The following is a 19,632-nucleotide window of genomic DNA, read 5'->3' on the forward strand; positions in this document are numbered from 1 at the left end:
CACCCATATTCATGATTAAACCGATCATAGGGAGAACGTACTAACTCTGTACAGACAGCACCCATATTCATGATTAAACCCGGTTCTTTGGCACTGCAAGGCAACACCTCTATCGCTGCATCAGAGTACCGCATCATGTAGCCTGACAGAGAATCGCTAAACTAAACTAAATTAAACTAAACTAAACTAATTTAAAAACTAAACTAACAATCTATACTAGGAATAATGTATAGTATCCAATTGCTCCAGCACTTTGTGTTTTACTGGATTCCTGGATGGTTTGAACCAGTGAAATTGGCTCTCGGCACCCAGATTGGGTAAGTAAGAGAAATGATGGGATATATAAATATTATCTGAATAGTTTTTAATTCATTGTGAAATACAAAATTGGACTTATTTTGAAAGCCTGTAGAATTAATGATGAATGTCAAATATTTGTAATCGCCTAAATCATTTAGCCCCAAATGTTTCAATCCCACTATCATATCAGGTTGCAGGGTTGTCCAGCAAGGAATTTATGAGTGATTTTCACAAAGATTGGGACTAGTAGAATAGCCAGTATTGGAAGGGTAATGACATTCTTGAGAATATTTAGGATGGTTTTCTGCAACATTACATCCTGATTGATCAAGATTATGTGAGATCTAATGGTGAGTAATGAGCCAAACTTGGTTAACAGCATAATGTTGCATGATAGTTTATCTACTCTAATTGCAGTATGATTTCATTCAATATAATCCTTGAAAAGGAAACACGCATAATAGCTGCTCAGGTGCAACATTTAAGTTACACTGACATCAATGTAATTAGACATGGACTGCTCATAATAAAACATTCAGCGGTAATATTCAGCAGTATATTGAGCGGTATATTCAGCGGTAAAATTATAGAAGATCAGGAATAAATATCTAAAAAGAACTTGAGGTGTCAATGTATAATTCATAAAGAGTTCCAATGATGTTTGTTGGGACTGTAAGCTTTCATCTACTTCAGGTGTTGCAAAGGAAGGTCGCATATCTGAGTTGACATAAAAATGTTGGCAGCCTAGTAAGTAGTGTGTCAAAGGTCAAGGGTCAAGCATGTTTTATTGTCGTATGCCTGAAAACGGAACAATTAAATTCTTACTTGCAGGTTTATAAACCCAGTACTCAGTAGATACAATAATAAACACCAAAAAAGCTCAACAAATAGTTTAATAAATTTAAAAAGCAATATAGTGGAAAAACAAAACCCAAAGTCCTAAGGCAGTTCGTAGTTTGGAGTTTAGTTGAAGTTTGTAGAGTTCACTAGCCTGATGGTTGTTGGAAAGTGTCCATTAACAGATAGCTGCTGCCTCACAGTATCGTCCATCTGGGTTCAATCCTGACCTCAATTGCTGTCTGTGGGGAATGGGCATATGCCCACAGGGGTTTCCCCTGGATGTTCTGGGTTCCTCCCACATCCCAAGGACATGAGTGCTGATAGGTTAATTGTCCACTGTAAATTGTCAAATGGGATTAGTGTAAATGGGTGTTTGACAGTTGGCACATACTCAATGGGTTGCAGATCCTGTTTCCATGTTGGATGATCAATGATTCTATGACTCTAGCCTGCAAGGGCACAGAAGCTAACATGCACAGCTAATCAAAGCCGATGTCAGACAAAACCTAGAGAACCGTGAGAAAATCAGGTAACTACTGTATGCCTGGTGAAGGAAATATTGGAGTGCTTACTGTGCAAATTTACTCGAACGATACCTGGACTCCGAGTTTTAAGTTATAAGGAGAGATTACACAAACTAGAATTTTCAACTTTCATTCAGTGATTTAACAAATATTTCAAGATATTACCAAAATTCTTTCAGGCAGAGAGACGGAAAATATTTCTTATTAATTGCTGAATCGAAGACCAGGTGAAGACCCAATCAAAAAAATGGAGTCAACTACTTCAGGAATGAAACTAGGAAAATTTGCAAAGAATGGTGTTAAATGTGCAAGATGGTCACAAAATGCTGGAGTAATAGCGGGACAAGCTACATATCTGGATAGAAGGAATGCGTGACGTTTTGGGGTCGAGACCCTTAAATGTGGAGCTACTCACTGCAAATCACAAACAGTTGGATCATTATTCATTTTAAAACTCCAATTAATATGTTTTTGTCTGCCAAATGTAGTAAGAGATGTAGAGCAAAGGCAAGAACAGGAAGTTGAGTCACAGATCAGCTATGATCTCACTGATTGGGTAACAGGTGACATTGGGTTAAATTAGGTCATGTGATTGGAGAAGAATTAGGCCATTCGGCCCATCAAGTGTACTCTACCATTCAATCATGGATGATCTATCTCTCCCACCTAACCCCATTCTCCTACCTTCTGCCCATAACCTCTGACACCTGTACTAATCAATAATCTATCTATCTCCGCCATAAAAATATCCATTGAGTTGGCTTCCACAGCCTTCTGTGACAAATAATTCCACAGATTCACCAACCTCTGACGAAAGAATTTCCTCCTCATCTCCTTCTAAGAGAATGTCCTTTAATTCTGAGGCTATGACCTCTAGTCCTAGACTCTCCTACTAGTGGAAACATCCTCTCCACAGCCATTCAATCCGAGCCTTTCACTATTCTGTAAGTTTCAATGAGGTTCCCTTTCATTCTTCTAAACTTCAGCGAGAACAGGCCCAGTGCCGACGAACGCTCATCATAAGTTAACCCATTCTTGCGATCACTCTTGTAAACCTTCTCTGGACCCTCTCCAGAGCTAGCAGATCCTTCCACAGATATGGTGCCCAAAATTGCTCACCATATTCCAAATGTGGCCTTATCAGTGTCTGATAGAGCCCCAGCATTACATCCCTGTTTTTGTATACAAGCCCACTTGAAATAAATGCGAGCATTGAGTCTGTTTACTTTACTACTGATTCAAGGTTTCTAGATCAGTTTATTGTCACATGTACCAATTAAGGTAGAGTGAAATTTGAGTTACCAGACAGCCATACTAAGTGAAAAGCAACAAGACACACAACCACATCAAAGTTACAACAAACATCCATCACAATGGATTCCACATTTCTCACTGTGATGGAAGGCAATAAAGTTCAATCTACTTCCACTTTGTTCTCCCACAGTCGGGGCAGTCAAACCATATGCAGTCGGGGTGATCAAAGCCCCCGCAGCCAATAATCAAAACCCCCATCGTGGTGATCGAAACTCCCGCGTCGGAGCAGTTGAAACCCTGTCTGCAACTTGGAGCTCCGGAGTCGGCCTCTTCTTACCAGAGACCGCGGGTTTCACGAAATCCACAGGCCCGTGGTTGGAGCTTCGATCCCCGGCAAAGGGATCGCAAGCTTTGCGATATTAAAGTCCCGCAGACTCCCGCGGCTTGGAGTGCCCGTCGGTCTCCAGGAAAGACTGCCAACTCCACGATGTTAGGCCACAGTGGGGACAGAGATACGATAGGGAAACAAAATCGCATCTCCGATGAGGTAAAAGATTGAAAAAAAGTTTCCCCCAAACCACCCCCCCGACATAAAACAAACCAAGGAACACTAAAACATACTTTTAACATACTAAAAATAGCAAAAAGCAGAAAGGACCGACAGACTGTTGGCGAGGCAGCCACTGCTGGTGGCGCCACCCAGTGATTCGATTTGCAGATTAACTTTTTGGGAATTCTGAAGCAGTTCTCACAAGTCCCTTTCCACCTCCGATTTCTGGATTCTCTCCCAATTTAAAAAATAGTCTACGCTTTTATTCCTTCTACCAAATGCGTGACTCCACACTTTGCTACACTATATTCCATCTGCCACTTCTCTGCCCTCTCTCCCAATCTGTCACAGTCCTTCTGAAGATTCCCTGCTTTCTCAACACGACCTGCCCCTTAGAAGTGTCTCGACCCGAAACGTCACCCATTCCTTCTCTCCTGAGATGCTGCCTGACCTGCTGAATTACTCCAGCATTTTGTGCAGTAAATGATAGAGTCAGTTTGGGGGGTTGTCTGATCATATCTCAGCAAGTTTAAAAAAAAGATGAATCTCTAATTCTCTTGTGGAACCTCAAGGAAACAAATGAAGACGTTTCCTTCTTCTGCCTTGTTTCTTCTTCTGTTAGATCAGCTAGTTTGGGATTCCTACACAGACCTCTGGTTTAAAATATCCATCTGGCTCCAATGGCACTATCAGCGACTGATCAGCGCACTTAATGAAAGAGCTCACCAGTTTTCCGAGGAGGTTGCTCTCACTTACTCAGTTGAGCAGTTTAAGATTGGAAGCCCCAGGAAACAGTTATTATCAGAAATGGTTTCAACTGCTCAGTCATCAGCCTGCATTCCTTTGGGAAGGCAGTTAAAAGTCTCACACTCACAAACAGTCATCCGAAAAGCTGACCTATGCAAAGAATTTAGCAAAACTTTAAAGCCAAGTGCTCTGCACTTTCACCTTTAAATCCTTATTCAAGGACATGTTTATGTTTCGTTCAGCTCAATTAATTCTGCTGACTGGAGTAAAGGAGTATTGCATATAATATCATTTTGTTGCAACAGAAATAACAACTTCTCTTTCTGATTTGTCCTTCCTTTCTGACAGCTCATTTAAATAAAGTGTTAACATTTTAGAAAATGCAATGAGGTTTCTATTTTGATTGCTCAGAGCTGTAATATTAATCATTGTCATACCACCAGGAGCATACAATGCGGCACAAAAACAGCAACCATTTGGATGGCACATGTAGAGTGAAAATGTGACTAGTCGAACTGAAATCACCATACAGCAGAAATTTATCTCGGGCAATGGCACAGCACAGATAGTATCGTATCCGCTGTCACTATATGCAGTGCCTAGCATTTAATTTCATTGATTATAATTGAAAACCCAGTTCTGTTAATGTTTACTCATGTAACACTATTTCAATATTTCAAGGTAACACGCTGTATTCCAAATGCACCGTGCAGGCTACAGAATTAAATGATTTTTCATTAATACTTATCTTTGATGCTGAGCATGTGGAAAGACTGAATTTACATAGGCCCTATTTAATAACAATCAAAAGCCAAATCTATCCAACTTTCTCATTTGCTGTGCTTATCTCCTCTTCTCATAACGCTCAGTAAATTTAATCAAGCTTTGTAATAGTTGCAGGAAAGGTTTACCATTAATCTTGTCTTCTGAGGGCCTCAGTATATATTTGAACCATTTCAACTGTTCTTTGCAGAATTGCAAAACCTCTGTGGGTTTTAAAAAAAAACGTTAAGCCTGTTAAAATTTGCATGAGGTCATTTATATTTGACTATCCAACTAGCTTAAGCATTCCCAATATAGTGGGAAGTGTTACAAGCTTCTTTATACAAAGTCAAGTACAATTTCTATTGTCTCTCAACATATAATTCTGTAACTTTTCCACAGGTGACCAAATCAAGCCTTGAATCTTAAGAAGGCTGCAGATGATAGCCATTCATTGCCGGTCTGGTAAAATAAAGCAATAGACATTAATCATTGAATATATTTAATGAGCCAATATTCAAATTCAAAGCAGAATTTTTTTTTCATAAATGATCCCATGTAGTGATGAATCACATGCAATAACTGCTGTCTAATTATATTATACTGCAGATTAGAAATGTAATATTGCAGCAGCTGCCCTAGATTCTGCTCCTTTGTTTAAATCCTTGCAAGCTCTATGCTCCCTTGTGAAATACTGGTACTAAAGGAAACACTGCTGGCTAAAGACAAAAGGATTCCACAGATAAAGGCAGTCTCATTTGCAAATAACAAAAAAATTTGGTAATATGCACAAGTCTCTCCTTGCTATATGATCTGTCTGTTGACAGCAGACACAACTGTTACAGTTGCATTCAGCTCAGCAATGTTGGAAAGAAAGAGAATTACCTCATTTTGAATGTTATATAGAAGAATATTGAGGATAAGGTTAACGTGCAAGAACAAGCCTATTTGTGCATTCCATGGAGATTTGGCACATTTCTTTTAGGACTGCGCTTATTTAGTGCAGACTGTGAGAATGACTTGTGAAAGAGAGAGGGCAGTGTAGTTATTTAAATCCCTCAGACAATCTTAGAGGGATATATTTCAGGGTACACAGCAGAAAAGAAATTGAACATTGGTAGAGGGCAAAAATAGGATATTGAAAATAATGAAAATAAATCAAATGATGTATTCGTCAGTAATCCTTGCAATCTGCAGGAGAGAAGAGAAAGATTTAGGAAACATCTCATTCATTCAATGCAAGATCAACAGAAAAGAATTAGGACTTTGTGACATTAGAAAAGGATCAGTGGGTACACCACACTGATCATAATATAATCAGTTTCTTATCACACAATAGCATATATCATGTGGGAATACCTTTATTAAGCAGTCCAAACAAAATTATGCTGTGTCCCCTTTATCTACATTATATTTCACCAATAAATTATTCTAGTATGAAGCCTCAGAATGGAAAGAAAGCAAGCACTGGGAGCATACAATTTCAGGTACCATTAATGAAAGAAAAGCTAAGAAATACTTACTAACGAAATAGCTTCCTAAACTTAAGCCATGTATTGCACGAGCAATAAGAGCAGATAAAATACATTATGGTACTGTCACATCACTGAGAGATATGAAGAGGATTATCATTAAAAAATGCACCTCTGGAGAAAAGGAACAGGTCAAGTTTCGGATCGAGACCCGAAACGTTACCCATTCCTTTTCTCCAGAGATTCTGCCTGACCCGCTGAGTTACTCCAGCTTTTTATGTCAATCCTCCCTCCGTTCCTTCCTACACATCATACAAAAATGCATGAGTTGATCAAAGTAAGTTTGCTGAACATTAATTTTTTGTTGATGTCTGACGATCTCTGGATCAGGAACTATTCTTTCTAATCAATTTTTTTTAATTTATCTCGACACTGCTCTCACGCAAGAGTAATCTATGTGAAACACCGTCTCTATTTATCTCAACCACGTTATCTTTTGCCCTCTTTCTCATTTTGTTTCAATTATGTATTTCCTTATCTTAAATGCTTCTCATTATCTTCTGCACATTTGGTTTCTGACCCTTTTTTTATTTCCTATTGATGTGCATTGTCATGTCTTCTTGCCACTTTGCAAGTTGTGTACATTTTGGAGGGAGCAACAGAGCACCCCCAATGAAGGAATGGGATAGATTTTATTGAAACTCTCTCCATCCTTCAAAAGGCCCCCTTGCTATGGGTGTGGTACTTTCCAGGTAACAAGAAGCGATGGGTGAGGAGTTGGGCTATGTATCAACCCCATATCTAGGGGTGAGATCCCATGAGCACTGAAAATTGCATTTCTATTCTCCTCGTGCAGTTCCAAAGGAAAATACACTGATCGTCTTCATGAAGGTTTTTGCATGTAAGAATATAGCATCAATCAGCATCATGTTGATTAAAAACATTTTCACATTCATATTCTAAGTTGCATCTCTTCATGTTATAGGAGCAGAATTGTGTCATTTGGCCCATTAAGTCTACTCCGCTATTCAATTGTAGCTGATCTATTTCCCCTTTCAACCCCATTCTCCTGCCTTCTCCCCTTAACCCCAACACCTGTACTTATCAAGAAGTCTCTTCTTAACCTCAATATAACTGAATGCATGATGTGCATCATCGAGTTATAAAAAGGGATGGTAAACAGTGTTGGATGCCACAGAAGATAAATCAAACTAGGAATGGAATGGCGAATTAAAATGGCAGGCAGCAGAAAGCTCATGTTCAAACCCCTGCGGACAGAACACAGGCCTTCTGCAAAGTGTTCACAATCTGTTCTTTGGCTGTTTTCTACATTTGGTCAAAATTCCAGTTGTCTACAGGATAGCAGATCAAAGCCTTCTCTGCTGACTTCATTGTCGCTGCAGAGACCACCAGTTTCTGCAGTAGAATTTCAACCTCACCCTCCAGATAGCTGGTATAGAAGCTAGGTCAAATAATCTTAGAATATGCATAGTACAAAACAATTTTTTGGAAGAGTCCTCTGTGGAACAGAGGTATTGAAGCAAATCACTCATATGTCTGCAATCTATATTCAACTACAATGTTAACAAATTAAATTCTTAACTTGGAAGTGTGATTTTTCATTAAAAATCATCTCTGCTAAAGTAGATTCAGTGGCACAAATCCAGTGACCCAAATTTGATTCTGGCCTCTAGTGCTGTTCTGTCTGTGGTTTGCATGCTTTCCTTGTCATAGTGTTGATTTCCGTTTCTTCCTCTGATTTCCTCCCCATCCCCAAGATATGTTTGGGGAGGAAATTTAATACTCCATTCCATTCATAATCTGACCTATCTTTTTTTAGCCTCCATCATGGTTCATCATCCTTTAAATTACCCTGGTGCAAGAATCACATGAAGTTGAAGCACATGTGAGAGAGAGAGAATAGTTTGTGGAGAACCCAATGGGGGAAATGGAACAGGTGAGTGTCATCTGAGATCTAGCATAGACTCAATGGGCCGAAATGCCTCCTCCTGTATTTTTCCAGTGTGAAACAATATGAAATATAAAAATATTAAAGTCGGAGCTGAACCTCTTATGGTATTTAGTTTGCCTGGAGTACGTACGAATAAACCGACCAATAATTGAGTTTTTGACAGCAATCTCCGAGGAAAATTTTAAAAAAACACATGAATAATACATCTTAAAACAATAACAAAAAAAATCAATAAATGTAATTAAATTATAACCATCAACAACCCTGGTTTAATATTTGGAGGCTACTTTGACCATTGATATGAAAATATATGAAATAATTTCATTTGCAAATTATGCCACACATCTTTTGTTATTTTAACGAGCGTGATTTACCTCACCTCTGAAATTTAGTCTTGTTGAGTTCTTGCCATGTTAATCCACATGACCATTTGCCAGTGTGATCTGAATGGACAAGAAGATTAAAGTTAAGCATAAGAAAAAGACAAACTGCTGGAGGACCTCAGTGGGTTAGGTAACATCTATGGTGGGAAATGGACTGACAACATTTCAGGTCGGGACTTTTCTTCAGATTGATGGAGTTGAAGGGAGTCGATCAGTCTGAAGAAGAGACTCGACCCAAAATGTCTGTCCAATTCCCCCCACAGATGCTGCCTGACTCGTCAAGTTACTCCAACTGTTTGTTTTTGTTGCTCGAGATTTCAGCATCTGTAGTCTCTTGTGTTTTGATCAGTAAACCAACAGACTTGGCCATGCTATGTGCCTTTTTGGGGGGAAAGGAGCTGGGTTAAAAATTATTATTTTTTGGCTGAAAAAGACCTTATCTGTGTGATGTTGATCCAGTAAAATTCATATTTATCTGTTCAATGTGCTTTTGTCTCTCATGATTCCAAAACAGAGTTCCTTTTTCTTCTTCTCGCTGGTTAATCTTTAATTTCTAGATCCATTCCCCTACTCATTGAATCTTTAAAAGTCAGGTATTTGGCCCTTTGCCCATTTATAAAAGCCTTCACCACAGCAAAAGCCAAAGTAGTGGTATACCAGTTAGATTTAGACTTCAACGAGTTTAAATGGGTCAGCAACTTCTAGAAGGACTGCAGCTATTATCAGCGGTGAATGGATTTATTTCAGATTTCTTTTACATTAAGAGCCTGATAATTCTCTCTCATTGATCCAGTAAATGATAGCCACCGTATTGCCTTACCCAATTGACAATTGTATTCTTCCTCTTCTGTCCAAAGCTGACACTAGCAGGATCAGCATAAAGAACTTGACATAAAAAATAGTGAGCAGATCGATGCTTTTGAAACTAATAATAACATTTCTTGTATCAAAGCAAGAAAGTAAAACGGAAAATTCCGTTTCTTAATGTTTTAAATCAACCCAAGACGAGGTAATAATCTGACAGAGTCACAAGAGATTCTTTGACCATGGGATTAAGCATTCACACGTCTAGTCCACTTTATGGAAGAGGTAATTGGACAAAAACTGAGAACGTAAGCTTATTTCCATTCTCATTTGGCCATGGGGAGTTAGGTCCAACCTCAGTGCCAATTCTTCCACTCGAGTGTGATCAGCAGACACAACGGAAATCACGCTCTGGTGAGGAAATGGCTGGGTTGCTGAATTTTTGCACCAGCACCAGGCTAGGAAAAGTTAATTTTGAACTTTGTTCAGCAATTTATATACTCGTTCGGTAAAGGAACTGCAAAGTCCGAATCATGCTGGATTAAACTGTCAGTGCAAAGGGAATCATTTCATCTCCGAAGAGAAAGGCAAGAGGCATGTATACCTTGGAAAGAGGGTGACAGAATGGTGCAGCAGGTAGTGCAGCAGTCTCATACCTCCAGTGACCTCGGGTGCTGTCTGTATGGAGCTTGACTGTGCTCCCTTGGTTTCCCCCAGTTGCTCCAATCTCTGCCTATGTCCCAAGTTCATGGTGTTAATTTGCTCCTGTAAATTACACATGGTGTAGATGGCTGGTGGTAGAGTGGGGGGGGGGGGGGGGGGGGTATGTGGCAGGGGAAAGGTGGAGAGGAGAGTTAAAAGGCAAGTATGACAAAATATCACAGGGAAAAATATGGCGGTATGGGTTTGATAGAATTGCTCTGAGGGCTGGAAGAACCTTCATGGGCCAAATGTCCTCCTTGTTCATAGTAATGGAATGTGAAATATGGAACCATGCCCAGAGGAGGAATAAAGTGTAGGACGAAAACCATATTTCAAAATTAGACAGGGGAGGGACATACATACCTCAGTAAAAGTAAGTCTGAGAGGCCGCCCTTCCTCTGGGGAGAGGTGGTGGGTAGTTGTGCAGTGGAGGCTGGGTTACAGAGCAACCATCTGTTTGGTTGCAGAAGTGAATAGGGAAACAATCATGCTTCAAAAGAGGAGGGGTCAGCCATAGCTTAAAAAAATACTTTTTTTTTGTACGACACGATGAGTAGATTAAAAATAAGACAAATTGTGGTCATATTTCATATAGTATGACATTTATTGACAACCTATCCCACTTTCCTCTTGTCCTCTTAGTTTTAAAGGCACATATGCTTTTGCATCTGCAGTTCTTTAAATATTTCTGCGCATTGTAAAGAAAGAAATCCATATCTATATTTTATATATATTCACAGCTATTTCTGCACAAGATGCGCAACATGTTGTAACTTGCCTCCATCTTTATCCAAAAGCTTACTTTCTTACTTTCCAACAGTTTTCAGTCCACAGCAGTGTTAGCCGATGTGTCAAGTGGCTTATTTCCTGATTGCTGAAAGTGATTAATTTTCCTTGACATCAGTTTGTGTATGATCAAACTGACAGCATTACTGTGATCTGATCTATCAAAATAACCAAAAGCAAAGAAAAAAATACATTAACACCTTAGCAGTAAATAGACAGATTCAACTCCATTTTAGCACTGAAACATCTAATAGCCATCCTGTTTCTTTGGTCTAAAAATAATAATATGCCTCCTTATTCTCATGGGTAACACTTGCTATTCCATACATGTCGTGCAATAGCCAGTTAGTTAAGACCTTTGGTGATGCAATTTATCTGTGATTGATGTCTCTTAAAGCCCCATATAATAGGATATATATATATATATATTTGAACTAAGAAATTATTCCACTCGATAAAATAGTGATTCCTGTGCTCATAATCCATTAGATCATTGTCAGACAATCTTATTATAAATAATACTCATACAATGTGCAGCATTATGCAATCACATCTCAAGAACTGAGCCACAATATTAGGGATTTTTCATCTCTCCTCATGCAGTCCATTTGATATACATTTGATACTACATTTAATTTTATGGGGTACTTTTTTTCTTCAGCTATTTCTTTTTGTCACTTATTAACCCTCTTGCATGTGTCTCAGCCTTATACACATTTTTTTCTCTCTGCTAGACCTCCACTGGTTCATTTCCCTTTGTAATTTAGTTTTAATTTGCTTGCATGCAAAGAGTTAAGTACTCATATCCCAAAAGATGTCATATCCCGAAAGACAGCTCAATTGCTGTAAATATGTATTTTATGCTCCATTTGATCCTCTTCCCATCTCCCTTCACTGAACCCTTTATTACAACCAACTGTGCGCAAATTGGTAGTAATCCTTTCAAAATATTTTGGGTCTGAGTCCCATTCTAAAACATTGAGTGCAAAGATCCATCTTTGGCTCTGGTACTATTTGGTTGAAGGTCCCGGTACATCTGTCATCAACATGTCTTCTCATCTAGATTCCAATTTAAAAGATATGCAGAGTCAGCCATTACTCCTGGTTAATATTTATCGTTCTGTCAACATTGCCAATGCAGATGATCTGTTCATCAACACTGTGCTGTGTGTTAAAGATTGCTCTGCATAGATTGACTGTTGATTTCCTGCATTACAACAGTGATAACTTTTCAAAAGCATTTAATTGATTGTAAAGTGCTTCAGGACATCCTAAGGCTGTAGAAGGTGCAAAAATAGCATACTTGATGCATTCTAGATTTATTATTGGCTTGTCAATCTTAGATATTTATTGCTTTACATTCCAATGCAATTCTTCACCCAATTTTGATCGGGTCTACCAACTTTCTTGGAGTTGATTAGACAATGGACAATAGACAATAGGTGCAGGAGTAGGCCATTCGGCCCTTTAAGTCAGCACCGCCATTCAATGGCTAATCATTCACAATCAGTACCCCGTTCCTGCCCTTTCCCCATACCCCTGACTCCGCTATCATTAAGAGCTCTATTTAACTCTCTCTTGAAAGCATCAGGAGAATTCACCTCCACTGCTTTCTGAGGCAGAGAATTCCACAGATTTACAACTCTCTGAGTGAATGTGTTTCCTCATCTCTATTCTAAATGGCCTTCCCCTTATTCTTAAACTGTGGCCCCTAGTTCTGGACTCCACCAACATTGGGAACATGTTTCCTGCCTCTAGCCCTTAATAATCTTATATGTTTCAATAAGATCCCCTCTCATTCTTCTAAATTCCAGGTATTTATTCACAAAATGCTGGAGTAACTCAGCAGGTCAGGCAGCATCTCAGGAGAGAAGGAATAGGTGATGTTTCGGGTCGAGACCCTTCTTTAGACGACAGACCCTTCTAAATTCCAGTGTATACAAGCCCAGTCGCTCCAGTCTTTCAACATACGACAGTCCCGTCATTCCAGGAATTAACTAGCGGACCTACGCTGCACTCCCTCAATAACAATAATGTCCTTCTTCAAATTTGGAGACCAAAACTGCACACAGTACTGCAGGTGTGGTCTCACTAGGGCCCTGTACAACTGCAGAAGGACCTCTTTGCTTCTATACTCAACTCAACTTAGGTTGAGCTTATAGGACTTGGTATTGAGGAAAAGTGAATGAAGTTCTAGAATTAGGTAGACAATTCAGAGAATTGTTAGATTACCTTTCATGCAGTCTCTTCAATGAAGCTTTGAATGATTGTTAAGATTTCACACTACGTTTGATAATGGACGCTACTTTCAGAATCTTGTCATCCAGTGAGGGTAAGACATTCTTAAAAGTGAGCAACATTATAGAAACAGAGAAAATAGTTGCAGGAGTAAGCCATTCGGCCCCTCGAGCCAGCACCGCCATTCAATATGATTATGGCTGATCATCCAGAATCAGTACCCCGTTCCTGCTTTATGACATGCACAGGAGGTTATGCTGCAGCAACTTACATCCTTATTTTTAGGTTTTTGATTTTGTCTCAGTTGCACCTCTGTGAGGTTTGAATTTCAACTTTTGTTTTCCTTTTTTACATACCAGTGTGCTAATAACTGCAAAATTTGCAAGCCAGTCTTCAAGATTGCTTGGTGGACTTGGAAAATAGTAGCGGAGATGATGGAACAGAAATGCATTAAAAGTTGAGGTGAGGTCTGCCCTCACTAAAATTCTGAATAATTCTTACCTTAGATACAACTGTAGAGATCTACCTATCCAATTTAAAATTAAATTGAAATATGAATTAGACTGGAAATGTGTACTTACTGAAACCAAATGAATTTGAGGGTAGGTTCTGCAAAGCCAATATCAATAGTAAAATATCACTGGAAGAGGGATAAGCTGAGATCTGAGTGGAACTTAAAGTGCAGCATGGTGGCGCAGTGGAGGAGATGCTGCCTTACAGCGCCAGAGACCCAGGTTTGATCCTGACAACGGGTGCTGTCTGTTTGGAGTTTGTACATTCTTCCTGTGACCTGCGTGGTTTTCCTCGTGTGCTTCGTTTTTTTTCCCACACTCCAAAGACGTACAGGTTTGTAGGTTAATTGGCTTGGTAAAATTATAAATTGTCCATAGTGTGTGTAGGATAATGCAAGTGTACGGAAATCATTGGTCAGCATGGACTGGGTGGGCCGAAGGGCCTGTTTCCTTGCTGTATCACTAAACTAAACCAACTTGTAACATATGAACTGATTGAATTAGTTTTATCTACCTCTGATGAGGAAACATTTGCTGCCTTCTACCCTGTCAATATTCATCATAATTGTAAATACTTCTTTAATGTTATATACATGATTTTAGGGGATTCGCAGGGAATTGAGGGATATGGATCGCACACACTTGCCACATGTCTTCTCCTACACAAGGTCTGCACTTCATAAGTACTTTATTACTTATTAATTGTGAGACATCTTATGTAAATTGTAAGCTTTTCAGTTTTATTTCACAGAGACGAGAACATTGGGGAGGATGGCGTGATCGGTTATTTTGGTTTTAGTTCAAGTCTTGAAAATGCTCTGAGAAGTCCAAAAGCTGGGTTGGAACGTATTAAGGAGAGGTGAAAGGACAGAAGTCGAAGGCAATCGAGGGTCTTTGGAATGAAGAAGAGGTTAGACATAGTGCACCAGATGGGAAGGACAAAAGCAACCAGGCTTTTCAAAGGAGAGTGCTGTTAACAGAATTAGTCCATCTGAGGCAATCAAAGTACTGAGAATTCTTCACATGTTGTCAGCCTGGGAAGAGCAGCAATGTAATTCCCCTCATTGATAATTCCAATGTTATTCAAAACAATACTTTTTTTTCAGTGAATCGGAACAACAGGTCTCCATTGAAGAAATGTAAAATTCTGATTACCACAGTTTCATTTAACTTTGAAATAATTAAGACAGTAAATCAATTCTCCCGTGAGTGCAGTTAGGTTTGGCGCATTCCAGCCTCATTCAGTACAATGGGGAATCAGCCCAGATGCTTTGTCTTTTAGTGCCTTAAAAATAAGTAGATGCATTCAGTTACCAGCCATGCCAATAGACACACACTTGGGCAGAAGGCTATGGGCTTAATCTCACTCTAGGACTGTGAGAAATATTAGGTGCAAGCCTTGTACAGCATTAGGTTGCCGTGAAACTTGAGCGATTTTCCAGATGAAGAGATCCACTCTGCCCAATGAGATGGATGCAAGATACTAAATGGCAGAATATTGAACAGGAGCAGGAAAGTTTTCATTGTGCCCTGAGCAATATTCACTCATTAATGGCACAAATGCCATTCCTTGATTAACCAGCATTGATCACTCTGCATCCACATTTTGACTGCTGCACTACAATATCTCCTCAAGGTATGCTTCCTTTGAAGAGGTTCTGATCAATCTGAAGAAGTGTCCTGACCTGTAATGTCTCCTATCCATGTTCTCCAGGGATGCTGCCTGACTGGCTGAGTTACTCAAGCATTTTGTGTCTTTCCTTGGTAAACCAGCATCTACAGTTCCTTGTTTCTACACTAATGTAATTGCCTGGTTGTTATCACTTTGTATGTGGAAGCTTGCTGTTCACAAACTGTTGTGGAATTTCCTTTATCATGGCAGTGAAATCACTTCAAAAGTGATTCATTGTCGATAAAGCAATATAAATGCTACTCCTCCATTTCTATTTCCGAGTTGAATATACTCCAGTTGAATATACCTATTTCAAGGGTTAATTAGACAATTTGGATTCTTCCTGACATTTCTATGGTACGGTAGCACAGCAGAAGGTGTTGCTGTGTCACAACTCTAGTGATCCAGGTTTGAGCCTGACCTCGGACACAATCTGTGTGGAGTTTATATATTCTTGCTATGACCCTCGCCTGCTCTGATTTTCTTCCACATCCCCCAGACATGCCAGTTGGTAGGTGAATTGATCACTCTGCATCCCCCTCCCAATGTAGATGGGTGATAGGAGAATCAGGATGGAGATAATGGGCATTTGAGAGAGAATACATTACAGGGAAAGAAATAGGGGAATGGGATGGGATGGGGAAATTGCTCTGGGTATTGACACACATTTGATGTGTCTGCTAAATGGAAAGGGAAAAATACAAGAATACTATCAGGGGAGGGGTCTGAACATGAACAGAGTGACAATCAGGTCTGATAGACTATCAGACAATGGCATTGCCTCCAGCTGAGTAGTTGAATTCAGAAGATGAAATCAGCCATCATGCAAGAGTAGGGCATAATTGTGCTCCACTGGGTCAAAGATTTACCACTGGAATAGAGCGGTAAACCTTAACAGGTGGGGGACCAGCATTCTGGCAGACAGGATTCCCACTGCTACACGGGTGGTTTTAAACTAAATAAGGAGGGTTGGGGGGTGTCAAATGGGATAGTCAAGGATGGAGTTAAAGGGAAAGAGAGTAAAGGGATAGTTAATGACCCCAGAATTAACGGGAAAGAAAGCTCACAAAGGGATAGGAGAGTATGGCCAAGTGTAATAGGGATCGATGTGAAGGGTGAGATGAGTAAGGAATTAAAAGTATTGTATATGATTGCGTATAAGAAGTAAAGTAGATGAGCTTGAGGCTCAGTTAGTGGTTGGTAGATATGACATTTTGGAGATTACAGAGACGTGGCTGCAGGAGGATCGGGCCTGGGAACTTAATATTTAGGGTTATAAATCCTATAGAAAGGACAGGCAGGTGGGCAGAGGAGGTGGGGTAGCTCTGCTGGTGAGGGATGAAATTCAGTCCCTTGCGATGGAAGACATAGGGACTGACGAGGTAGAGTCACTGTGGATTGAGTTGAGGAATTGTAAAGGCAAGAAAACACTAATTGGTGTTATCTACAGACCCCCAAATAGAAGCCCGGATATAGGGTGTAAGATGCAGTTAAAACTGACATGTAAGAAAGGTAATGCCACTGTGGTGATGGGGGATTTCAATATGCAGGTAGACTGGGGAAAAACTGGTTGATTCTGGACCCCAAGAAAGAGAGTTTGTAGAGCGCCTCTACAAAATGGAATCTTAGAGCAGCTTGTAATGGAGCTTACCAGAGAAAAGGCAATTCTGGATTTAGTGTTGTCCAATGAACCACATTTGATAAAAGAACTCGAGGTAAAGGAAGCGCTTGGAGGTAGTGATCAGAATATGATTAGTTTTAATCTGCAATTTGAGAAGGAGAAGGTTATATCGGAAGTGTCAGTGTTGCAGTTGAAAAAAGGGGACTATGAAGGCATGAGACAGGAGCTGGCCTAGGTAAACTGGAAAGGGATCCTAGCAGGATTGACGGTGGAACAGCAATGGCAGGAATTTCTGGGCATAATCTGGAAGACGTAGGATCATTTCATTCCAAAAAGGAAGAAAGATTCTAAGGGGAGTAGGAGGCAACCGTGGCTGACAAGGGAAGTGAGGGATGGAATTAAACTAAAAGGAAAGATGTATAACACAGCAAAGAGTAGCCGGAAGCCAGAGGATTGGGAAACTTTCATAAGACAACAGAATGTAACAAAACGAGCAATACGGGCTGAAAAGATGAAGTACGAGGGGAAGCTGGCCAAGAATATAAAGAAGGACAGTAAAAGCTTCTTTAGATATGTTAAGAGAAAAAGAGTAGCAAAATCAAATGCGGGTCCCTTGAAGGCAGACACGGGTGAAATTATTCACAAAATGCTGGAGTAATTCAGCAGGTCAGGCAGCATCTCGGGAGAGAAGGAATGGGTGACGTTTCGGGTCGAGACCCTTCTTCAGACTGATGAAATTATTATGGGTAACAAGGAAATGGCAGAAGAGTTGAACAGGTACTTCGGAACTGTCTTCACTAAGGAAGATACAAACAATCTCCCAGATGTATTGGAGGAGAGGATTTAGGGGGGTAGAGGAACTGAAAGAAATTTTGATTAGGCGAGAAATAGTTTTGGGTAGACTAATGGGACTGAAGGATAATAAATCCCCTGGGCCTGATGGTCTGCATCCCAGGGTCCTCAGGGAGGTGGCTCTAGAAATAGTGGAAGCATCGATGATCATTTTCCAATGTTCAATAGATTCAGGATCAGTTTCTGTGGATTGGAGGATAGCTAATGTTATCCCACTTTTCAAGAAAGGAGCGAGAGAGAAAACAGGGAATTATAGACCAGTTAGCCTGAATTCGGTGGTGGGAAAGATGCTGGAGTCAATTATTAAAGAGGTAATAACGGTGCATTTGGATAGCAGTAAAAGGATAAGTCCAAGTCCGGATGGATTTATGAAAGGGAAATCATGCTTGACTAATCTTCTGTAATTTTTTGAGGATGTGACAAGTAAAATGGATGAAGGGGAGCCAGTGGATGTAGTGGATCTAGACTTTCAGAAAACCTTTGATAAGGTCCCGCACGGGAGATTGGTGACTAAAATTAGAGCATATGGTATTGGGGGTAGGGTGTTGACATGGATAGAAAATTGGTTGGCAGACAGGAAGCAAAGGGTAGGAGTAAACGGGTCCTTTTCGGAATGGCAGGCAGTGGCAAGTGGAGTGCCGCAAGGCTCGGTGTTGGGGCCGCAACTGTTTACCATATATATTAATGATTTGGAAGAGCGAATTAGAAGCAACATTAGCAAGTTTACGGATGACGCAAAGCTGGGTGGCAGTGTAAACTGTGAAGAGGATGTTAGGAGGTTGCAGGGTGACCTGGACAGGTTGAGTGAGTGGGCAGACGCGTAGCAGATACAGTATAATATAGATAAATGTGAGGTTATCCACTTTGGTGGCAAAAACAAGGAGGCAGATTATTTTCTCAATGGAGTTAGGTTAGGTAAGGGGGAGGTGCAGCGAGTCCTGGGTGTCCTTGTACACCAGTCACTGAAAGTTGGCGTGCAGGTACAGCAGGCAGTGAAGAAAGCTAATGGAATGTTGGCCTTCGTAACAAGAGGATTTCAGTATAGGAGCAAAGAGGTTCTTCTGCAGTTGTATAGGGCCCTGGTAAGACCACATCTGGAGTATTGTGTACAGTTTTGGTCTCCTAATTTGAGGAAGGACATCCTTGTAATTGAGGCAATGCAGCGTAGGTTCACTAGATTGATCCCTGGGATGGCGGGACTGACATATGAGGAAAGATTGAAAAGACTAGGCTTGTATTCACTGGAGTTTAGAAGGATGAGAGGAGATCTTATAGAAACATATAAAATTATAAAAGGACTGGACAAGCTCGATGCAGGAAAAATGTTCCCAATGTTGGGCGAGTCCAAAACCAGGGGCCGCAGTCTTAAAATAAAGGGGAGGCCATTTAAAACTGAGGTGAGAAATAATTTTTTCACCCAGAGAATTTGTGGAATTCTCTGCCACAGAGGGCAGTGGAGGCCAAATCACAGGATGGATTTAAGAGAGAGTTAGATAGAGCTCCATGGGCTTGTGGAATCAAGGGATATGGGGATAAGGCATGCACGGGTTATTGATTGGGGACAATCAGCCATGATCACAATGAATGGCGGTGCTGGCTTGAAGGGCCGAATGGCCTCCTCCTGCACCTATTTTCTATGTT

The sequence above is a fragment of the Rhinoraja longicauda genome, chromosome 3, assembly GCF_053455715.1.
Source record: "Rhinoraja longicauda isolate Sanriku21f chromosome 3, sRhiLon1.1, whole genome shotgun sequence".
Taxonomy (NCBI): Eukaryota; Metazoa; Chordata; class Chondrichthyes; order Rajiformes; family Arhynchobatidae; genus Rhinoraja; species Rhinoraja longicauda.